Consider the following 22,189-nt stretch of genomic DNA (forward strand, 5'->3'; position numbering starts at 1 on the left):
TTTCCATCAACTTGGATTAGCTACTTTTTTACATCAATTTGAACCATGTGCTATTTACTACCTAGGATTTTGATTGACAAAATACTAGTGTTTTATTAAATTTTATCATTTCACATTTGATATAATCTTATAAAAGCAAAAAAAATGATAAAGATACAACTTTTGAGCACAATTTTGGCCTAACATTTTCCTCATGTGATCATTTAAAAAATAAATAAATAAATAACAAAGAAAAAAAGAAAAAATTACAGTTTACCCCCCAAAATTGACAGCGTATTTAAATTCGAATACTAAAGTTTCAATTTTTGCAACCTACCCCCCCAAAGTTTCAATTTTTTACAATTTGACCAGTTGTATCCAAAACTTCTTATATTGCCACTAATTTTTTTATTTTTTATTTTTAAAAAAAAATTTAAAAAAAAAAAAATCGAGTTAGCCGTAGCTACCCCTTTGGCCATCTGCACATTTTTGCATCCTAATTTTATTTTTTTTTATATATATAAAATAAAAATTATGGGCAATATGAAAATTTTGAGTAGTCATAGTGGCCACAACGCAATCGGGAAGTGTGGCAATCCGGCAGGGAAAGTCACAAGCGACATTAGCCAACTAAGTTGGTCCAATGGTCCAGCCTAATCCAAAACCGATGAACCACGCTAGTGAGGTTGACCTGATAAATCCAGTTATTAGCATCAACCCTGTTAATCTCATAGATCAACAAGGGCCGGTCCAGCATGGAGCATCGGGAAACCAGGTTCTGATAGGAGAAATTCGTAGAATATTTGGAGGATTTTTCGGAGGAGGAGAGTCTAACCGCGCAAGAAAGGCTAATGCGTGGCAAGCAAAGAATGAAGAGATATGAGCGGTTGAAAAGCCGATAAAGGTTCAAAAGAAAGAGTCCTTCGTGATTGGATTCTCGAATAAAGACTATGAAGGGATATCCCCCATATAGATACTTTGGTAGTCACCTTAACGATGGCCAACCACAAAATGCACAGAATTCTAGTAGACAACGGGAGTTCAGCCGACATCCTATACCTACCAGCTTTCAAACAGCTCAACATAAGCCAAGAAAAAGTCAGAGTAGCAAAGTTCTTGCTGATGGGATTCACAGGTGAACAGGTTCAACCAGTTGGCACCATTGATCTCTCGATGACCGTCAGTACTATCCCTAATCAAGCGATAATAACGGTGAGATTTCTGCTAATTGACAAACCTTCAGCATACAACACCATCATTGGTAGAGCAGTACTCAACGAACTCCGGGCAATAACATCAAGCCCACACTTGAAGATGAAGTTTCCAACTGATCACAAGGTCGTGGAAGTTAAAGGAGACTAGTGTGCGGCCCACCAATGTTACAATGTAACCATGAAAGGTGTCCCCAAAAAAGCTACTTCCAGGACCGGGTGTAACAATGGCAAGAAATAGCAATGAACGCGGAGCGTCTAAAGAAGTGCTATTGAACAAGGAGAAAACCTTGGACAAAAACAAGATGCTACCCCAAGGCGAAAGGGGAGCAAAGATTAGTCTATTAAAATATTCATATATCATAGTTGAAGATTATTCTGGAGGTTAAAGTTTAGTTTGTTAAGCAGGATTAAAAGAATCGAGTATATCAACTCCGGATATTTTCAAAGATGAACCGGGTATATCACCCCCAAATATTTCAAAAAAGAACCGGGTATATCACCCCCCCGGATATTTGAAAGAAAAATCGGATATGTCACCCCCGGATATTTCAAAGAAGAACCGGGTATGTCACCCCTGAATATTTCAAAGAAGAATAAGGTATATCACCCCCGGATATTTCAAAAAAGAACCAGGTATGTCACCCCCAGATATGTCAAAGAAAAACTGGGTATGTCACCCTCGAATATGTCACCATAGGAGACAAAAAGAAATTATTGGATAAAAACAAAGAATAGGGAGACAACCCTCTAAAACAAGGACAAAGAGAAAACCTTGGGTAAAAATAATTAACAGGAGACAACCCGGTAAAAAATAAGAAAGTTCTCGAAGACAAGGAGAAAACTTTGAACAAAAACAAGAATAGGGAGACAACCTTCTAAAACAAAGACAAGGAGACAACTTTGGGCAAAAACAAGTAACAAGAGACAACACGGTAAAAAACAAGAAGACTCATCCCCGGTAACAAAGAGACAACCTTGGGTAAGAACAAGTAACGAGAGACAACCCGGTAAAAAACAATAAGACAAGGAGATAACATTGGGCAAAAACAATTAACAGGAGACAACCTGGTAAAAAACAAGAAGCATCCCTAGAGATAGGGAGAAAACCCTAGGCAAAAACAATGAGCTACCCCAAGACGAATGGGAAGCAAAAAGTTTGTCTGTTGAAAGATTTATAAATCATTATTAGCGTATTATTGTACAGGTTTATTCCTGGAGACAATGAGAAAACTTTGAACAAAAACAATGAATTACCACAAGGCGAACGGGAAACAAAGGTTAGACTGTTAAAAGACTTGTGAATTATTGTTTGAATATTATTACGTATGTTTGGAGCCTAGTTTGTCAAAACAAGCATTGGAGAGATGATTGGGCATGATCCCCGAATATCTCAAGGATATGACAGGTTTAACCCCCGGGCAAAGGATAGAGCTGGGGGGTGCTCCTGGGAACTCAGGTGATGTCAAAAACAGAGCTGAAGAGCTCCAACTAACAATCTCAAAGCACACTCACTAGGGAGACATGAGTCTTAGATAAGGTCAAACAACAAGTCGCCAGAAGACTTTGACTAAATTCTCATTACCCAAGTACCTTGGCTAAGGGAATTGGGGGTAACTGTTGGAAATAAATTCATACTACAAGCCCACCAAATTTTCGGTCTAATGGCCAAGGATAGGTCCATGAACATATTAATTAAATAGCAATGGCTGTTTAATTAATTAATAGTCTTATATTCCATTTAGGATAATATTGGAATAGACGTCCTACTTATCTCTGCAAGATGACTACTCAAAATTATCTCTACATGATAACTGTTGAGTTCTATCTCAATTATGGACTCCTACTACAACTCAAATAAGAAGAGTTAATTCAAGCCTACTTCTATAACTCAAGCCTATAAGTTGGCCCTACACAAGGTATGAAAGGAGGATAAAATATTATCTTAGATTAGGAATAATCTTCTCTCATCTTCTTATATTCCTTCTTAGAGCTCAATTAGTCCATTTGAGCATATTGAATTATTGTACGTGAAAGCACAATATTTCTCTTAGAAATTGTTTGACTTTGGCATCTTAGAGCTAAATTTGTCCCTTTGAGCATATTGAATTATTGTGCACCAAACGCACAATATTTTTCTTAAAAATTGTTTGACTTTGGCATCGGAGTGTCTCCGGAGAGACACCTTTAACAATTGCTCTTTGATAGTGATTTGGAGTGCACGATGACATATTGCAATCTTGAAGACCCCGAAATCACATCCACCATGTTGAAAACTATTCTAACAATATATATATATATATATGCGCAGATATGGTGAAAATCGAATATATTCTAACAACAAACACAACAATTTTTACTTGGTGAAGTATATTCCTGAATTGAGCGTGGGCAATCCTAAGGATAGTAATGGGGACAAGAGTGATGAACTTCGTGTTTAATTCGTGTTTCCTCCACTGGAGCCAGCTGCTTCCTGGCCTAACTCTCCCAGGTGAGGTGCCTCATGATCATAGTAAGTTGGAATATGATTTTCCTCCCAAGTGGAAACCCTTCCATTCAAACAATTTCATCCTGTCTTGCTCAAGGTAATCGGACCTATCGAATGATTTAAGGCATGCATTTCGGTGAAAGTGATCATGCATGTGATTTGAAGCACCGCCATCTTCATAGCCAGCAAGGGACTGATTCCATAGGAAATTAGAAAGGCACCCTAGATAGACAATTTTTGACTTTTTCTCTTAGCTAACGATTCCTGAAAAGGACAAACGAACCAAACATAAACTTCACTAAGTAAAAATTGTTGTATTTGTAAAAGATTAACCACAGAGAGAGATGGGTTTCAATTGAGGGAAAGTTTCTTTGGAAAATTCCAGACATGATTGGCCGTTGGAGCGATATTTCGTTGCTTTGGTGGAAAAGGTAATACGATGTCGTTTGCTTCTAATGCGTTCTATTGAATCAGCACCACCTATTTTTTTTAACCGCTGTGCAGTACTTTGGTCGACCGACGCCATGAAAAAGTATATCTCACTCAAAATACTATTGAATTGATAATATTCTCTTAAATTTTTAATTGAAATAATATTTTCTTAAACTATCAAAAATTTGATAATGGCTCATAATAAAATTTGAAAAATAATAAAAAAGAAAACTAAAACTAAAACTGAATTTGTTTAAAAATATAAAAAACAAACCCAGGTGTGGAAATTTAAAACAATTTCCTTTTCTTTTTTTAGAATTTTTTTGTCTTTTTGTTGGTACTTGGGAATATTGTCATTTTTTTTCGTAGTTTAGGAAGAATATTATTTCAATTCAAAGTTGACATTATCAATTAAGTGATAGTTTGAAAGAGATATATGAACTTTTCATTATTTTTTTTCATGACTAAGGATTTGTTTGGATTTACAATTTCAAAATATAAAATTTTTTTAAAAAAATCAATTTAAAAAAAATGCAATTTTAAAAGATGATTTTTTTTTTTTTTTTTTTTAAGGCAGTTAAGTTTTTTTTTTTTTTTTGGCAAAATTACCATTTGACCATTTAAAATTGTGCATTTTTTTTAAAAAAAAACACTGCATTGCTTATAATTTGAAAATGCAGATTTTTCAACTTTTCAAATCACAATTTTAAAACACACAATCCTACATGATCTATTTTAAGCAATTTGGTATTGAACTATACTTTTTGTCTACGAAATCACAATCTCAAATACACTAAGTGAATTAAAATACGAGTTCCTCATAAATTTTAGAGCACTAATAACATATTCCTTTTGATTTTTCAATAATTCAAGGTACAAAACTAATTTTTGCCTTGGGATTCTCAGTGCCCAGGAAGATAGCAAGATCCACTAGCCCATGAGGTTGATCATGTTAGGGGACATGTCACGTGACTCTCCACGTGAGTGCCGAACCTTTTTCTTGGCCAAGCATATATAAGGGTTATAAATTGACTGCAATTCGGACGGCCCTCAAAAGAAAGGGCAAATTCAGGATCTACGTGCTCGGGACATGTGAGTCCCACGTTTGCTAGATCTGTGGGGCAGTCTAAATGGACTGCAACAGGCAATCCAGTTGGAGTGTGTCAAATTTGGATGTTCAATTTGCAATTTAGCCAGGCCGACGGTTTTGTAGTGAACTTTCCTAACAATCCATCGCAACTCCTGATCCCAGGCCGAATTCAATAGGAGTTTAACAAGCCCGTTTTCCATTAACAAGAATTGCGGTAGAGAAATCATTTGAAGTTTTCTTTCCTAATTTTGTTCAATGCTCCTCAGATGGCCCATCTTGTACTCATAAGAGGAGTTATCTTTCCTAATTTTTTGAAAAAGAATATTTAAATAGTATAGTAAAAGTAAGTTGTTAAAATAATGAAAGTTACCCTTTAAAAAAAAAAAAGAAAAGTTAATAATTAAAATAGATGAACAATTAAGAGTTCCAAGCTGACTTTTTAAGACCGATTTCCAAAGTCATGATTTTACTTTTCCTTGTAAAACCTGATATGGTCTTCCGCCTTCATATGAAATTAATTCTACAAATACATCCCGACATTCACGCGAATAGGACCTGTTCAATGTGTGAAACGTGTGGGATTGCATTAACATTGTTTACTAGCAACAGAAAACATCCAATTAACTTGATCATAAAAACTAGCTAGTTCAAAATTTTTGGAATAATTAATGAGTTTCTTGATATGATTACTAACTTATAAAAATTTCATCTAAAATGCAATTGAAAAAATAAAATGCAAAGGTCAAACCTAGTAATAATGGAATAATTACAAAGCACAATCCCACCCACGCATCCCCATTATCCAAACTAAAAATGCATTAACCTATTCACTCACTCATTCTCATCCCTCTCCACGATCCTCACCGGCAATCCACCTTTCATTTTGGAAGCCAATTGCGTAACAAACTCCGGCTCCACACCTTCCTCTATCACCGGAACCACCTTGAAGCGCCGAAGAATCCCTGCGACCACCCTCTTCATCTGCAAGAATGCCATCTCTTTTCCCAAGCAAATCCTTGGCCCCGCCTGGAACACTGGGTACGTGTATGCGTCCCTCCCCACGAACCTCCACTGCCTATTCTCCGTCTCCTCACTCTCCAGCCACCGCTCCGGCTTGAACTCAGCCCAATCTTTTCCCCATAGTGCCTCTGACCTCCCCATTGCATACGGTATGTACGTCACTTTCATTCCCTTCTTCACCACTGTCCCATCCGGCAAAACGTCGTCGTTCACGGCCTCATTCGAGTCCGCCGCCACAGGCGGGTACAACCGCATGCTTTCACACAGAGAAGCGTGAGTGTACACCATGTCTTTCACTTCTTCAAAGGCGGTCGCCTCGGATTTCTCATTGATTTCCTTGAGAACCTCGGATTCCACATGCGGGTTCATCGAAAGCAGCCAAAGATACCATGTGAGAGCCGCGGAGGTTGTGTCGCGCCCAGCAAGTATAAAGCTTATCACTATGTCGGTCACGAAATTCTCATCCGAGTGGCCAGAGCTCAAGAACCTTGACAATAGGTCGACGGAATCGAGCGACGCCACTTCTCTGAGCTGGTGCTTCTTTTCTCTTATTACGCTCTTTGCAATTCTTGAACTTCTGAGACTGCGATTCTCAGGCGCTTCTCGGACCCAATATTCAAAAGCTTCTTGATTTTCCAAACGAGCGGGATTAATGATCTGAACCTGTCGCTGCTGATCTTGACACTATCTTAAAAGGCTTGAGCGAATTTGGTTTGTGGAAGAGAGGGCAAGAGGTATGCGGGGTCGAATCCGAAAGCGATTTCACAAATATTATCGAAGGCAAACCTTTGAAGAGTGTCCTGGAAGTCTAGGACTGTTCCGGTGGCGGCAGCTGAGGAGAGGACAGGGATGAGGCGGTCGGAGATCTCGGTGTCCACGACGGTCTCGACGAACTTGCGCAGGGACTTGGTGTTGAATTCGTGGCTGGCAACTTGTCTTTGGAATTTCCAGGATTCGCCGTCGACGTTGAAGATGCCGTTGCCGAGCAAGTCGTTGAGGGTTCGGGCGAAAATATTTCCCTTGCCGTAGTTGTGGAAGTGGGTCTTGAGGATGTGCTGAACGACGGCTGGGTTGGCGGTTAAGACCACGGGAGTGGCGAAGTTGCGGTGGAGGACGTAGGTGGCGGAGGGTGAGACTTGGACGATGTCTGAAATCCATTGGAGACTGCGGTTGTAGTTAGCAAGCGCAGCCAAGAATGAACCGATTATAGGGTAGGATCTTGGGAGGCTGGTGGTGGTGGAGGGTGGTGGAGATGCTGACGCTCTGGTAAGGAAGAGGATGGAAAGTAAGGGAAGAAGGAGAAGGAAAAAGAGAGAGGCTATGAGTTGGAGGAACAGCATAATTACTGTTTGGACAACTCCTTTCGACTTGAGATCTTTCTGACTCTTGTTCTGTGGGATGGGAAATGTTGTAGTGGGCTTTTATAATGTCCAAGTGGGTTCTGTGGGCTCTGTTTTTTTGTTGTTAATTACTTAATTGCATAATGCTAAACATGTTTTTTTTTAAAAAAAAAAATTAAAATAATGTATAGAGAATCACTTTTGATTCCCTATGTATTGAAAAATATTGTACAAATTCTTAATGATTAATTAAATGTAGAGAATTTGATGTAATTAGGTTTTTGTAATTTTTTTAAAAAAATTTTAAACATAAAGAAGGAAATGACATATAAGACATCTGTCGTTAGTCGCTCTATCTATATATAATGAGGGTTTTTTTTTTTTTCTTAAAGAAAAAAAAAAAAGGAAGCGGGGTGCCCATCCTATGTTGTTGTTTGATACTTTGATTTCCAATATATATACATTGAGTTTTGAAAGCAAGCGATCTGAACAGAACAACGTCAATATAAACAGCACGACAATTTGTTGATGACCATATATATATATACATGTCTGGTTCGATATCGATAATCTACACATCGACATCTTTGCACAATTGCACATTTATTTTATCTTGTGTTCAAATAGAAAATGATGTGTTTCTGGGAAAGTTTTGACATTTGTGCATGATTTTGTAACATTCGCATAAGAAGGGTCCTTGACGGAGTGGGATCCCCAGCAATATTGAAATATAGGCCTTTAGATGTATCTAAGGCATGCATCTAAGCACCTGTTCCCCCTGGCTTACAAACTAAAAAAGCGTCTTTTTGTTGTTCTCTCTCTCTGAGTCTCTCTGGCTTTTTTTATTTATTTATTTTTAAAATTTTTTTATTTTTTTTATGAGTAAATATTTTCTTTCTTAAAAACTAGAAACAAGCTGAAACATAAAACCAGTCTTAAAAGGAGAAACCACTACCACCCAAGACAACAAAAGCCAACCGAAAACATCTCAAAAAACAAGACGCAGCTCAGCAACAAAAAATACTACAATTTACAAATATTTCAAAAAATAAAAAAATTCTGCTTAAACCTAAACTACCCTAGAAGTAGAGAGTTAAACCAACAGCTTTTTTGCAATATTCTAACTACAACACAAATGAATATTTTCTTCATTCCTTTGAAATCTTTCTTTACTCAAAATTCTGAATTTGACTTCCTATTAGGGGGAGAGGGATAATGGGTTATTAGTATTAGAATTATGCTCAAACACAAAGGTATTTTGGAATTGTTTTCAGAGAATTCAAGTGCTGATCTTGCATTTCACCTACCTAGATTTTTCCTTTTATTAAAAAAAAAAAAGGCAAAACAAAGTGACTGATTCATAAAAAAAGAAAAAAAAAAAAAAACTGAGTTCTTTGCTTGAGCAGAGTAATAACAACAGCCATAACAATTTTTTTTTTTTTTTGTTCAAATTTGTTCGTAGAAATTTAGAAGAATTTTCGGGTCCACGGCAGTTTTTTTAGAAGAACCAATCAGTTTTGTTTGGAAAAAATAGAAAGAGAAGAAGATAAGAGAAATGAAAGAAGGGAAAGAGAGGAGAGAAATGAGAAAAGAAAGAAAGAAAGAAGAAGAAGACTGACAAGACATGGAGAGTGACAGAACAACAAAAAGACGTTTTTTTTTTTTTATTTGTAAACCTTGGGAACAAGTGCTTAGATGCATTTCAAAATTGTTACCAGGCAATTTTTAAATATTGCTGGGGATCCCAATTCATGCCTTTCACGATTGCCAAACTAGATCTTCAACTTTTAATTTAACAAACATTAAACGTAAATAAATCAATTGCTTAATAGCTAAAAAAAAATATTATTTACTTAAATTAAGAAAATGGGAAACACGAACATTTTGATTGTTTTTTAATTTTAAAAACAAGGGAAACAAGAATATACATTTAGAGCAAAAGCATTAACGAAACATGTCCCACCCAGTATAGAAATTATAATTTTTTTTTTTTTTTTTTTTTTTTTAGTTATGAGAAAATGAACACCAGAAAACTAAGATTAATTTTAGTCAGTCAAATAAGGTTATAGTTATTTTATAATTTAATAATGTACTTAGCCAAAAACCAGTCAATTTAAGGTTAAGGTTTTTTAAAATCTATTTAGGTAGTGTTCTTTTGTACCCTATTAATATTAGATTATGATTAATGATAGATATATGTTTTGTTGGAAGCATGTTTTATGTTATTTTATGGGTGAGAGTCTACCAAAACCCCATTATTGATTAGTGAACTCTGATCAACTTACTTTTATTTATCTTTTTATATTATTCTGCTTCCGTCTCGCATCACCCCAACTCTTGGAATTTTAAATAACATAACAACATATACATCAATAAATCTATAAAAATTAATCTTAACTATGAAATAATCCAGTGATTTATCTAGAGAAATCCCTATCACTCATGAGACAGTGTTATTGGGATAGAGTACTGATGTAGACTATAATGCCTGAGAGTATATGAGGAAGACTCGAATGGATAAGTATGTGAAGACACCCCAGAAGATGATGACACGATCCCAAACTCACGCAGCAAAAAAAGTAGCCACTGGAACTGCGATTGATCGCACCTTGATTGTGATCAAGCGCAGTTCCCCTATTTTTGAGAATGGAGTTCTTAAAACTGCGACCGATGGCTCCTGTTTTGGCGATCGATCGCATGATTAAGCGCAGAAGTTCTTGGAACTACGATCGCGCCTATGATCAAGCGCACAAGTCCTTGGTAGTGCAATTGAGCGCACTTGGGGCCCTCTATGTTATTTTTCCGCTGTTATTTGTTTTAAACCGACTTAGTTTTCTTGTTTTACTTGGATTAGGGTTGTGGGAGCCCTAATTATGTTCTTTATTAGTACTAGGGGTTTTGGGACTATAAATACATAATTATAGCCTATTGAAAAGACAGTTTATGTTATTTGATTAGTTTTCCTTCAATAAAAATTACTCAGAGGAGTTTTCTTCATATTTTCTTTAAAACCCTAGATAGACTTTATTATTTTGAGAATAATTCTCAAATCCTTAATAGACTCGAGATCTAAGAATTATTTATTCTTCTTGTTGTATTGTTTTATTCGCTTCCACATAGTAAGCTACATCAAGTACTGAGGTCGTCATAGTTCTTAAATTTAAATATTGTGAAATTAAATAAGTAATTTACTAGGAGCTTGGATGATGACTCTCCTTGACCAATAATATTGCTGGTATTGTCCTTTTCAGAATAAAAACAAAAAAGCCTATGTGACCATTATCACTATTTTATTTTATATATATTATAATTAATTGGAGTACTTGAATTTTCACCACGTAATGAACACTTTTTAAGAGCCATGATAGTATATTAATATATTTCTTATGGGTTGGAAGGTTGGAAACAAAACATAAACTAATTGGCCTTAATTACAATTTACCCGGACATTAATTCAGATATTGCCATGCATTCCTCTCTGGATGTCCTTCTATTTCTATGTAATGTGTGATGTTTGACTGTTTGAGCTGGCGGGCTCTTGTTGATAGATTCAAGTGGTTTGCTCTTTGCCTCTTCATCAAGTTTTCTAAAATAATCTTTATATAAAAAATTAATTAATTATTATATCCCAACCGCTATGATGCATCAATTTGTCTTATCTCAGCAGCTCGATCAGCAGGCTTATCCTGTTATCTGGCCATTTGCTTAGGTAATAAAAATATCGGAAATGCTTAGGACGTGAAATTTTCTCCCAATATAAAAGTATTGACTACTTTCAAAGCTTCGCTTTCTTTGATGGGCCTAAACCCCGGTCAACCCAAAATCCATTTTCAGCAACCAAACTCCAAATGGCACCCCCTAAACCGAAACGGGGCAACCCTAAAATTCATCCCATATACATGGCAGCCCAAAACAGTAGCCACCCTTTACAAAGGGCCTAAACATCATCTTCTCTTCATGGAAACAGCCCTAAATCCATTTTATTTACTGTCTTTTTAATTTCCTTTGTAATTTTTTTTTTAAAAATTTTTTTTTGACTAGTTTGTTGGGCTGGACCTTTTTTTTTTTTTTTTTTTTTTTTTAACAGAGTTTTCCTACTAATGGTCTTGTTTGGTTTCTTTTGCTGATTTTTGATGGTCGTGCAACAAACTCTTACAGAATAAAACCTTTTAGTAAGGTCTCTATTGGCCGTTTCGATTCATTTGGTAGGTCAAGTTATTTATTTGATTGATTTTCAACCGTTCTTAAAAAAACTCTACCATCTTTATTTTTTATTTTCTTGTAATTACCCTTTCCCTTACCTAAGATTTAAAAAAGACAAAAAAAATCACATTAACACTCTTTACCCAAATCCTATCATGACTCAACAAACACCCTTCAATTAAGCAACCCATTTCACTTGTCGAGGTTCAATTTGCATGAATGTACTGCTCGTTTTCCAAAGCACCAAATACATGAAACCATCAATTTGATTATCAAATTAATCGAAAAGCAATTAATCATTAATTACGATCCCAAATAACAAAATATTCTACATTTAAACTCGTGAGAATTTCTGGTGTTAACCAATTTGGACCCTATTGCTACGGAAATCCATGGTCACCATCATTCCTTCCTAACTATGACCATGACAGCAACCTTTGGATTTTCTCTCACAATCGTTGCTGCTGCGGCTTCTCCATTGACTCCCACCAGCTCCGGCCACGAGCTCTTGCCAGTTCCTAAGGTTAGAATATCTGCCCGCATCAACAAAATTGTTGTTAAACAAATGTTTTATGCGTAGGCTGTATTCGACATCAAATGGAACACAAATGTTTTTTTGTCTTACCAATGCATGCTGATGCTGCCATCTCTCTCAGATCGTGTAAGGGAAAATGGAAGAGATAAGGAAAAGGATACAGAGAAGATGAAAATTTGATTTTTCGATTTATTTTTGGAGCTAAAAATAGTAAATAAATAAAGGTTGAATTGAAGGCCGGCCTAATATTTTGAAGAGTCAATTCTTCCATCTCTCAGTCATGGATATTGGACTTTGTTTCATTAAAGGACAAATGTACGCATGAACATAATTAATTTAATAAAACAAGTTTAATAAAATATCAGAAAATTAGTATATTCGGGTATTTGTCCATCTGGCCCTTAATTCCCCAAAATTGAGGAAGCTCATTTTAGCTCAACTGACTTGGGGAGGTGGAAGGCCCAATTGTGTTTAATTGGGTTTCTTGCGTAATTGGAGCTTTTGGAAATCCATAAAGGACATCTTCGCCTGGGTTGTTCGGGCCCATGCTCAAATTATTCCTCGTCGAGATTTCGGACTCTCGGTGCCCAGGAAGAGAGCAAGATCCACTAGCCCATGAGGCAGATCATGTTAGGGGACATGTCACGTGACTCCCACGTGAGTTCCAAACTTTCTTTTGGGGATAAGCATGAGTGATATAAATTGCCTGCAAGCCCACAGAAAGGACAAGTTTCAGGGTCTATCTGCCCAAGCAGCTCAAAGTTAAAGGTCCAATTGCTCGGAGCATATGAGTCACACATTTGCTCACTATATGTTGGGTTGCCCAAATTAACTGCCACAGGCAATTCCGATCCACTAGGAGTGCTAAATTTGGATGCTCAATTTGCAATTTTGCCGGGCTTTGCCCTACAACGATTTTGGAGTGAGCTTTCCAAACAATTCCAATCCTAATTTAACAGACAAATTATGCTAAGAGGAGTTACCCGGCTTGGGTTGCCAAACTCTCTCCTCCTATTCCTATTTGGCCAAAAGACTGGCTCGACTACCTTTAAATTTTCTTTTTGGTCTATAACACAAGGATAAACACCTTTGCAGCGCTGGAGAGGGTTTTCCTGATCCAAAAGAACTGTTAGAATCATAAATGAGAGTTTCTCTCTCGTCTTTATATATAAGGGAGTTTGTCTCAATTTGCTTAAACACACAAGGAGCTCTTCTCCTTTGGTTTCTATATAGTTCAATAAATTCACTAAAAAAAAGATGTAGCCTACAAAGCTTTTAATTTGTGAATGTAGGTCTTCAATCAAACCACCTTAAATCTTGTGTCTCTTGTTTATTATTTCGCTTTATATTTTCGCATTATAATTTCTAATTTGTGGCGTTAGCCAATTACTAGATTCTGGTTTAATTCTTTTGTTTTTATCTGTTGTAATTTCTGCTTCCTTTGTTTCCATTTCCTTGCAAGTTTATTTTCTGTCCATGTTTTTAAAATCACAAAACTTTTGGGATGTTTATTTTCTTTCCTTCCCTGTAATTTCTCTATTTTGGGTTGTTTTTACAATCACAAAACCTTGCAATTTTATTTTCTGTAATTTTCTGTTTTATGTAGTTTTGGATTTTGCTGCTTTTAAAGATTCATCCGGAGGATGAACTTCAGTTCATCATTTTCTTCTGTTTCCTAACACCTTTCTTTCTCATCCTTGTCGTTGCTTCATTTGGCTGCAGCACTGATTCTCTTTCAGGCATTTTCACAAACACCAACTCCACAACATTCTTTAACACATCTGATTCCCAACAAAACACCCTCTCCTTTTTTGACCCACAACGTCTCTCTGAGTCATTTTGCCGAGCACCTTCAATACTCACTGCTCATACTTGTGAGCAAGTCACAGAGAGTGCCTTAACTTATGCTTACTCACGAAAGGCTTGTGCTTCTTCCTCTCTCTTTCTTTATTTCTCTCATGGTTTTGTCTATGATCATTCAATTATATCATACGTTAAAGCTATATCATATGAGACGATAAGAATTCGTTTTCCTTTAATTCTGTTGTAGATTGTTGGTCAAAAAAAAAAAAAAAATCAGAATCTGTTCAATACCTGTTATAGAATCTGTCTCTGCCCAAGGAGTTGGTGTGTATCACTCGCTTCTCCAGCTCCTGCTCATAATATTCTCTCCTATGTTCTTTACTCTTTTTTTTTTTTTTTTTTTTTTTTTTGCGTCCTTTTTATCATCCTTCAATTGTTTAACCCATCCTTCCTAGATGAATCTTTGCCATTATCTGCTGGGACCTCCACATCTAAATTCTGCTTCTGCTTCTTGGTCTTTTTCTTCCATGTGGCATCTGGAACTTGCTCTTGCAATTCTCTGATGCATTGTTGTGCTGAGATGAAAGGATCTTCCCATTTATTTTCTTTTCCATGTGATCGTTTTGTTTACTGTGGTCATCATTAGCTGATAAACTTTCTATTCTCCAAAATTTTTGATCCATTACTCCATTGGCATCAGACTCAACCATCAGCTGTTCCTTGTCCTCCATTACTCCGTAGACACTGTCCAGCCTTCCTTCTCACCTCGGCCTTTCTTCAAACATCACAACCATGGCTTCCCAATCATCATCAGCTTCTATTCTGCCTGCTGCCCACACACTTTCGGGCATTTCTTCAAACACTTCTGCTCACTCTTTTTCATCTAACACAAAGAGATTTTCCCAATGTTCTCCAAAATCACCGTGGTTTCTTCTCAAATCTGCATTTCATCCTCCGCATATCCCATCACTTTAAAATATTCAGACAGTTGGTCTCCACTGTCTTCTCGGGTCTCTCCAGTAGCTATGAGCGGCTACCAATATATATATATCCCCTTCCACCGAAATTGCAGCTCCTTTGGACAGCTCATCATCACCGGCATCTTTGCCCTCTATGCTGCTTTCGCCCCCTCCCAAAATGCATGTGCACGCATGCTGGCCAAGAGCACTCACCGCCCACTTGCTCTTATTTTTATTTCTTTTGGCAGCTCTTCCACGTGAATTCTCTAGGAATTCTTTCTCCATTTCGGTGCATTTGCTTTGTCGGACAGCATTCTCTTTTCCTAACGTAGCACATGTTTCTTCAAATTAATTTTGTTAATTTCTTTCATTTGGTTCATGTTATGGTTGATTTGACATCATTTGAAGACGTTACCTTGGAGCTTATTTTGTATTAGCATATATAACCATATTATTTTGTATTATCTCAACGTTCTTATAAATAAGAACTTTTTGTATGTAAAATCATCAAGTGAATAAGAACAAATGTAATAACCTTAGAGTTTTATCGGTGGACGTAAAATCACTTGCATCTAGTTTATTATTTTCGCATATAATTTTCATAGCTTTGTTACTTTCTTCATTAGCTACTCAATTGAAGAAGATTTTGCCTACCAACATCTCGAAGAATCAAAGTTGGTTGATTCTAGTAGCATATAATGGTTCATCACTAGCTTTATTCTCTCAAAGTGCTTTTATTCCTAATCGGTTGATCGCTAACAATATTTTAGTAGAGCATATAATGCAGTTTGGGATAACGGGGAACGATGAATACTTGGTGCTTAAACTTGATATTAGTAAAGCTTACAAGAAAGTCGAACAGAATTGAATCCGGTTTGTATGATGTAGATCAAGATTTAATATCTCAAAATATAAAAAATTATCTTATGGTTAGAAATCCACGCCCCCCCTCTTCATTTTCTCTCTCTCATGATCTCGTCTTTCAAATCAATAATCTTTATTTCTCAAACCCACAATAAAAGAAAAGGCTGAAATAAAATAGGTGTGAGAGATAGCAACAGGCCAAAAGATAACCTACAGCTGAAATAAATTATTCCAAGGAGTTTTGTCCCTTTTTTTATTATTATTATTTTTTTATTGTTTATGTGAGAGAGAGAGGGACGGTTTAGTGAGGAGGAGGTGCACCACCGGACATAACCCATATCTTAATTACTTTTTGTATGTTTTTTCCTATTGAACCTTTCCAACCCATTCAAGTTCCTGGATTTCCTATATAGAAGAGAATAATGAAAGCTTTGTTTGGACTCGAATAGCCTAAAACCCAATCCCATATTTTGGTTTTTTGTTTTTCTTTGTATGGACTTGAATAGCGTTTGGCTGGATCATCATTGTAATTACTTCAAAATTGAAATCATAACTTTTCCTCCAATTTATTTTTCCATTAGAAGAATTGATTCCATGGTACACACAAGATCGAAGACATTATATTATTGCTTTTGAAAATTCAATTGTTTGCCCACTGTTTGCATCAATCACCACCCGGACAAAAGCCATTCCTGAACATTGAGATATTGCCATGCATTCCTCTCTAGATCGATTATCTCCTTCCACTGCTCTGTAATGTGTGATGTTTGAGCTGGTTCTTCTTGATAGGTCAGCGTATATATAGATTCCATTTCGCTCTCTTAATGTTAAAAAAATATTAAAATTTTGACCATTCTCTTTTCTTCCCTTCTTTTTTTCGTTTCCATTTTAATTTTCTCTAAAAAAAAAAATCTTTGGTTGAAGTGAATGAAAATTAGAGAGGAAATTGTCTTATTTACATTGAATGCATATGAATGATAGAAAAGAAAAAATTCAAGGCTACGACTGTTAAGAAAAACAAATTTTCAAAAATATGAATGTTGAAAAAAGAATAAAGAATTTTTTTAAAAAAATATTTAAATGGAATAATGAAATGGAATTCCTAGTTTTCTAACTAAGCAGGATGCAGATAATTTTTTTTCCTATTCTAGTTATCTATTTTTTAAAATATATTTTAACAGTTTTTTAATTTTTTTAAAAAGGACACTTTTGTTATTAGGGAAATATTAACAATTTTTACAAGTTTAAGAAATATTGACTCAATCAATAGTTTGAGAAGAACATTGACCATCAACTAATCATTTTAAGAGGATATATGAAACTCTTTCCAAATATATGGTACGAATACTTTTAAAGCTTTACTTTCTTTGATAGGCCTAAACCCCAGTCAAGCCCAAATTCATTTTCTCTCACAATCGTCGCTGCTGCCGCTTTTCCGTTGACTCCCACCAGCTCCGGCCACGAGCTCTTGCCTGTTCCTAAGGTTAGAATATTTACCCACATCGACAGAATTGTTGTTAAACAAGTGTTTATGCGTAGGTTGTACTCGACATCAAATGGAACTCAAATGTTTTTTTTTCTTACCAGTGCATCTTGGTGCTGCCATCTCTCTATGGATCGTGCAAGCGCAAATGGAGGAGATAAGGAAAAAGATACAAGAGGAGATGAAAATTTAAAGGAATTAAAGAAGTGAGTGCATTGCTTTGAGCCTTTGAGGGTTCTTGAATTGATTTGTTAGATAAAATATATTAAGTTGTACGTAGCAATCTCAAATAGAATTATTCAACATAAAGCCTCGAGTAGGGAAGAGTTTATTTGATTTGTCGATTTACTTTTGGAGCTAAAAATAATAAATAAATAAAGGTTGAAGGCCAGGCAAAATATTTTGAAGAGTCAATTCTTTGATCTCTCAATGATGCATAGTAGACCTTTTTCATAAAGGACATACGTATGCATCAAAATAAAACAATCACATATTTAATTAAGATGAATGATAGAGATATAACTTTGGCTAAATTTTTTTTTTTTTTTTTCTTATGTGGGAATTTTTTTTAAAAAAACAAAGTAAAAATTTTTTTTTTTTTTTTGTTAAAAAAAAAAATAAAACAAAAATTTTGAAGTAATAACATCTTATGTGGTCATTTTATAAAAAAAAATGGTCATTATTCTGAAGAAAAATACATTTTTTTTTTTAAAAAAAAAATATCAAATAAAAAAAAGACCACATAAGATGTTATTACTTTAGAATTTTTTTTATTTTGTTTTTTGTTTTTTAAAAAAATGACGATATAAGAGAAAATTTGGGCCAAAATCGTGTCTCTAAGTAGTGTTTCTATCATTTCTCTTTAATTAATCATTGGGTAAAGATGGACAGCACGCGGCGTGCCATGCACGCCGCGTGCAAAAAAATTTTAAAAAAAAAAAAAAAAAAAAAAAAAAATTTTTTTGCACTGTCGTGCGTGGGCGTGCCACGCACGACGCGTGCTGCTAATCATGACTCTTAATCATTATATGACAAAATGAATACCAAGCTCAAGCCGGCCATGACACTTGTCAAGCCCATGCTGTTTTTAAACTTTGAATTAAGAACAATAAGTTGGAACTAACAGAACTAAATAAAAAATTGGTTGAAGTAATTAATTTTACCAAATTAGAAATACAAGAGTCAAAGGAAATTTTCATACTGTTAGGTAAAAACTAGGATATAGGTTAGACTCTGGCAATAAATAATCTTATCATTATGTTAGATTTACCACCTTTTGTTGCATCTGACAATGTCAAAAACTATATAATATGCAAAGTACCAAAATCTAGCATCTCATCTTGTTTTTTCATTGTAGTTTTAGTAAGACGTATTTGGCGAGAGGTTATGAACTCTGATTTGATTAGAGATAGGAAGAAGTGGTGGTGTGGGGTGCTCAGAAGTTAATTGAAGGGGTGTAGTTTGAAAACTAGTCTCTGTAGATTGAGTTCAGCGGCGGTGGTCTATAACCTTTGGAAGCAAGCACCGTAATGATATATTAAGCATGGAGAGAGAATTATTCAAAAAATCAAATATTGGAAAATCCGCTCAAGGATTTTGTCTAAGGGCATATTCAAGTTAACAAAATAGAACGTGGCTTTTTGGCTTCTGATAGTTGGTATTTTGTGATTTGTTGTATGCTCTGCTTTGCTAGGTTGCAGATTATTATTATTATTATTATTATTATTATTAACACATGATAATATGATAATATATTTCTTATAGGTTGAAATCAAAACAGAAATTAGGTTAGAGTGCGCATAGTTTCCCTTAAAAAAAAATAAAAAAAATAAAGATTAAAGACCCAACTATTTTTTTAAAATTTTTTTACTCAAATAAACTACACAAATGCTCTCCTTATCTTTTTATTATTCTATTTAAATATTCATTCTTTCAAATAAATTTAGAGAGAGAAAATAAAAAACTATTTAAATATTTTTTCAAATAAATACAAGAGGAAGAGAAAAGAAAAATAGCACTCACAATGGTTTAGCTATTTCTTACTTTTATCTAAAATAAATAAGCAAAACACTAAAAAAAATCCTCTACATTGGATTATGTATCTCAAATGCAAAATACTTTTTTTTTTTTGCATTTGTAAACAGTGCACCACTACATGCAACCGGCACGGTTCACACATTCATCTCATTAATATACTATTTCTCTCTCAACATCTCTCTTTTTCCAAAAAATTTTCATATTATTCCTCTCTTCACATCTTTTGTTTTTCCCCAAAAGTTGAAAAATAAGATCTTTAGGAAAAATATAAAAAAATTAAATTAAATTAAATGATATAGATAATAAAAAAAAAAAAAATAGATGTACGATGTCTTTTAAAACTCATTATTTAAACTAAATAAAATGAGTTTTAATTAATCATTTTGCATAAAAATATAAATAAACCAATGTGAATACTATGAGGTAAACCAGATGCCATTCCTCTTTCTCCTTCTCTTCAGTGTAATGTCAGGAGATGAGCTGGAAATGGTTTGAAATTTTGGTTCCATGGAAAATGATGGAACACCTACTCTGCTCCGGAAAAAGCATAATCAAAGCACAAATAGCAAACCCATTAAAAACAAAAAGACTATAATCGCAATAGTAGCCAAAATCAGATTACTGGGTCGTCCCTAAGTTCCTAACATGAATGTGCCGGCTATTCTAAATCAGTTCTAGATAAAGCGACTGAAGACAATAACACATACAATTTTAACTAAAAGCAGCAACAATTTGAGAGCGGGGAAACATGTATGTTTGTTAAGGTTGTCAATGTGTTTGTTAACTAGAAACAATTTGAGAGCAGTAACAAGGTTGTCGTGAATGTGCCTCTGGTTAAGTGATGGTAGAGACCATCTTTTTATTTTCCTTTTATGTTTCTAAAATTAATGTGGCTTTTAAAATCACCATTAAATTTGAGACAAACTATACTTAAATTTTGATCTAAAGGTGATTTTAAAAGTCACATCAACTTTAAAAGAATAAAAAAATAATTTTTATCATTAATTACTCGCCTCCTGTTTCCTCCTCCGATAACCATTTCCTAATTCAATTAGGTAAAAAAAAATATGCCTCCAGTTGTTAAAGTTGTCACTATATATTTTTTTTCGTTTTTGATGTAGCAGCCTCCTCTAAAAAAACACATCCATAAAATATTTAATAATATTTGCCTAGAAGGTTAAAAAAAAAAAAAAAAAACAGAGGTATAGCCGTTTAGATGATGCCACCAAAAAAAAAAAGGTATCTAACATTTTTCTATTTGATTTTTTTTTTCTTTACTTCACAAAGGACCCTGTCATTTTTATAAAATTATGAATTTGCCTTCAATTTCAAATTAAGAATTTTTTTTAAAAATGACTCACACTAGATCACCGTGTTATCAAAAGTAAATTACCTCAAATTAAAAATTTCTAAATTTAAAAAGATATTCTCAAAACACGTAATAATTTGACCGTTATTTATGAAGTTTTCTAACAAATTACAAGTTACATCTATAAATTTTAAATATCATTACAAAGTCGAGTACTATTTCCGCGGCACCAAGTGGAAGAAGCCATAACAAAAATATTACCAATTGTCAGAGTCTAGATTTAAAAATAAAATAAAATTTCCCAAACCAAAAGCCGTGTCTAAGTATCACTCTTTCTCATCCCACCCAAACATCCTCACCGAAAGTGGCCGAGAACACTCTAGATTGGGGAACCACTAAGGCAATAACCAAGCATCTCTCCTCTATAAATTCCTTCCTCCAATCACATTACAATCTATTTCTTTTGTTCTACAACGATGAATTTTTTAAAAAACAAATTGTTCAGGTTTTGCAAATCCGTAATCTTGATTTTGTTGATCCTCAAAGCCAAACCTGAATTAGCTTATAGGCCTTTACCAGGAGAGACGCCTATAGTCACTAAGGATGCAACAGAACATTTGCCTCAAAGAACTCCAGTGCAGCTATCTGCACCTAATCCTTGCATACCTGTGAACGGAGACGGTGGGCATTGCGGGAACTACCCTTGAAGTTAGTAGTATGTAGTCTATGGACCATAAATTAAAAATAAATTTATGGTGGTACCGTGTTTTAGCGTTTTAGCCTAAGATCTCACATGTTACCATCCTGTTTGTAAATGTAGTCCATGGACCATATATCAAAATTAAATTTGTCGTGGTACCGTGTTTTTGCGTTTTAGCCGAAGAGTAAAGATCTCATATGTTACCATCCTGTTTGTCATGTGTTCTTTATTTGGCTTTGCATCTCTACTTCTTGGTGGTGTCCGTGGTGTTGCATTTCTAGCTGAAGATTGGGCTTATGATACCCATATTTGTTACTTTAATGTGTTATTTGTTTATCACCTTCATAATATTATTAAGGGCAGAAGGAAACAATTTCATCAATAAAGAGATTAAAGTATCACAGCCACCTGGCAACCACGAATTCCGGTGAGCCCTCCCGTTGGACCCCGGCAAGCTAAACTCCTTTTTAGATTTCGAGCAATTTCACAAGGAATATCAGGTTAAATTCTACAGCCTCTCCTTTTCTTTTTTTTCTTTTTTTTTTTTTTAAATGGGGGTCTCTATTTCCATTTCAAGGGGATTGTGGTGTTTGATGGTCCACTTGGGATGGAATTGGCCGGCTCTGTGCCTAAATGCTTCGGGCCATTCGTAGTTGTGTTAGATCTTTCCATTTTGATGTTCTTGATTAACGGAATGCTCAGTCTTCTTTTGATTGGATGGCCAATACTCTTAGGC

General features: G+C 35.1%; 1 pseudogene; it reads right to left on the reverse strand.

Annotated features, from left to right (window-relative positions):
- Positions 1–5,929: 5,929 nt before the first annotated feature.
- Positions 5,930–7,560, reverse strand: LOC132166467 (cytochrome P450 94A2 pseudogene; annotated as a pseudogene).
- Between the last annotated feature and the right edge of the window lie 14,629 nt (positions 7,561–22,189).

This window comes from Corylus avellana, chromosome 11 (genome assembly GCF_965113065.1).
Source record: "Corylus avellana chromosome 11, dhCorAvel1.hap1.2, whole genome shotgun sequence".
In the NCBI taxonomy this organism is placed as follows: Eukaryota; Viridiplantae; Streptophyta; class Magnoliopsida; order Fagales; family Betulaceae; genus Corylus; species Corylus avellana.